Source organism: Triticum dicoccoides, unplaced genomic scaffold (genome assembly GCF_002162155.2).
Source record: "Triticum dicoccoides isolate Atlit2015 ecotype Zavitan unplaced genomic scaffold, WEW_v2.0 scaffold136148, whole genome shotgun sequence".
NCBI lineage: Eukaryota > Viridiplantae > Streptophyta > Magnoliopsida > Poales > Poaceae > Triticum > Triticum dicoccoides.
This window is the reverse complement of record NW_021196306.1, coordinates 1-2965: the sequence shown is the minus strand read 5'-3', so window position 1 is coordinate 2965 and position 2965 is coordinate 1. Positions and strand designations below refer to the sequence as shown.

Here is a 2965-nt window from a genome sequence, read left to right as displayed (position 1 = left end):
CATTAATTTACAGCATGTATAAATACACACAAGATTGGTTGCTTACCACGATAGTTCGTTGAGACACATCGTTCCTAGCGCTCTTCTTCGATCAAATCAGGAGAGTGTGCCACAGCTGATCATATTGGTGGTACTACCAACCATGGTATGCGTAGGTTTCATCAGCTCAATATCTCAAAAGTATATATGCATGTGTAAATTTTGTTCCGATCAGCTGTGTATGTATACTCTTGATTGAAAACGGCAGAGGACTGCAGCACAACATGTCTCCTTCGTGCTGCTGCTGCTCCTTGTGTCAATGGCCGCAGTTAGATCGACCGCCGGAGTGCAGCAAGGACAATGGTACAGCGTCATGGATTTCCATGCAGCTGGGGAAGGCGCGACGAGTGATGTCGAGGTAACAATTGGAACACCATAACCTTTATCTATGATTCTGAAATCGTTATCATGTATGTTGCCCATCAGATTCAGATAGTTAATCTTTTGCTTATTTGTGCGCTGAAAGGCGTTCGAGGAGACATGGAAAGTAGCCTGCAGCAGCCACAGCAGCGAGGTGATCATGTACGTACATCCCCGCAGGAAAGGAAAGACATTCTTGCTGAACCAGACGAGGTTCAACGGACCCTGCAAGTCGCCCATCACCGTACAGGTCGGTTGACTTGACGATCGGTCCACTCTGAATAGTCTATCTTTTAATTGTGTAGTACTCCCTTCATAAAGAAATATAAGAGCATACTGGAATTGAGGTTAGTGTTTGTGCAGCTGGAGGGCGACGTGGTGGCGCCAAACTCCTTCTATTTAAAGCCATCAGACGTCCTGACCTTCTATGGCGTCGACAACCTGACGGTGAATGGGAGCGGCCAGATAGACGGGCGAGGCGCCCAGTGGTGGGATTGCTACAACCAAAAGGTAATTAAGCCCCAAATATATAGAGTATAGCTGTTGCTTCTTCAATATATATATTTATCTCCATATATTTGCAACAATCTGATCTGATATCTCTCTCGTATTGACAAAAATGCAATGACCGGCCAAGGGTATGTAAGCGTGCACTTACAGACACACAATACTTCCTCCCATTGTCCAACTAAAATAGAGATCCCTCTCGCAGTCGCTGTCGTTCGCGCACTGCAACAATCTACGGGTGACCAACATACGCCTCAAGGACGGCGCCGAAAAGAACATGATCATGTACGAGTGCACGCAGGTGCAGGTGCACAACGTCTCCATCACGGCGCCGGGCGACAGCCCCAACACGGACGGGATCAATATGGGCTCCTCCAACCATGTAAACATCTCGTCTTGCTCTATGCACACCGGTATGTACGGATCGACAACCACCCTCCTTCCTTCAGATGGTACTAGTATATATTGCACTCTGTCTGGCCTCGAACGTAGGTATTTTGTGCATGCAGGTGATGATTGTGTGTCGATTCTATCGGGAACCACCAATGTTAACGTCACCAACACCACCTGCGGGGCTGGTCATGGCATCAGGTATACAAACAAACATACATACATACATACCACACCCATGCGTATATTATACTCCCTCCGTCCTATAATGTAAGATATTTTTCGACGGTAGTATACATTGACCGTCAAAAAAGTCTTATATTATAGGACGGAGAGGGAGTAGTATATTAATGCACGCACGTGCATGCTCATAACCTTCTCTAGTGAGTAGCATACGTTGACCTTTTTGTATTCTGTATCTATGTATGTAGTGTGGGAAGTCTTGGAGGTGTTGCTGACGGCCCAATGCTGGTGGAAAAAATTACAGTGTCCAACTGCAGCTTCTTCAATACCACGACCGGTGTGAGGATCAAATCGTGGCAGGTAACATGCATCTACTGATGGTCGATCCAAATCTGTACATGTATGACTTCTTTCTTCTATAATGCAAAGGCAGAGCTCCTATTGTTCACGTCAAAAAACAAGCATCTACTAGTACGTACATGGTTGTGCCTTGCATGTGTTTAAAGATATAGTTACTGACGGTGGCATGCATACACATGCATGTTCCATGTACATATCATAGGTTACCTGCAAACCATATATAGTAGGTATATATATCCCCTAATATATACATATGGTATGATTCAATGGATACAGGGATGGCAAGGCACTAGCAACCGGATTCCTTTTCATCAAACTCAGAATGACTGCCGTCCGGTTGCCTATCGATATCGACCAGTTCTATTGCCCCAAGGAAACTGTCCACCACAGGTGAGGGATCCTGTCCGCACCACCACTTGATCAATGGTTGCCTTAAATAAAGAAGGGAACAATTTCTGAAATTGAACGAAACCCTATATATTGCTTTTGCCTTTGCAGGATGGTGGTGTGGCCATAACAGACGCTCGATTCATCGACATCCAGGGGACGTCCTCAGAACGAGAGGCCATCAAGATATGTGCAGCAAGAGTGTGCCATGCCATGACATCTACCTCAAAAACGTCAACCTCTCTTGGGCCAACTACATTGCCCCGGCACAAGCTATTGTTCAGAATGCCCATGGAAGCGTCACGGGAACGGTGAAGCCACAAACACAGTTTGCTGGCAATTGATCACAAGTCGTTAATGGACATATACGTCATCAAAATGTAACATCTTAAATATAAGTAGATATCCACCATTACATTTGACACGGAAATATACAATATTTAATAAACTAATTAATCTAAGGAGTCCTGGAAAACACCTCATTGGACACATCAGAGTGGGCAAACTCGGTGTCGGCTGGAGCAGCTGGGGCCCAAGAGGCGACTGGTGTGGCAGTGACGATCTTGGCTTTCTCGTTGGCATAGAAGCGTGCGTGGCCGCATCTCATCCTACCCACCTTCTTCTATTGGGCAGGCCGATCAAGGGTGGCACAGGTTTTGCATGCCGCGCCTTGGATCGGGCCTTGTGACAGGCCGCGAGCGCCTCCTCCTCTCCTTTGCACGGGGGATGGGACCACGCG

At 46.6% G+C, this 2965-nt stretch overlaps 1 pseudogene; it reads left to right on the top strand.

The window, feature by feature from the left end:
* The first annotated feature begins 247 nt into the window (after positions 1-247).
* On the top strand, positions 248-2570 carry LOC119343649 (annotated as a pseudogene).
* The last annotated feature ends 395 nt before the right edge of the window (positions 2571-2965 follow it).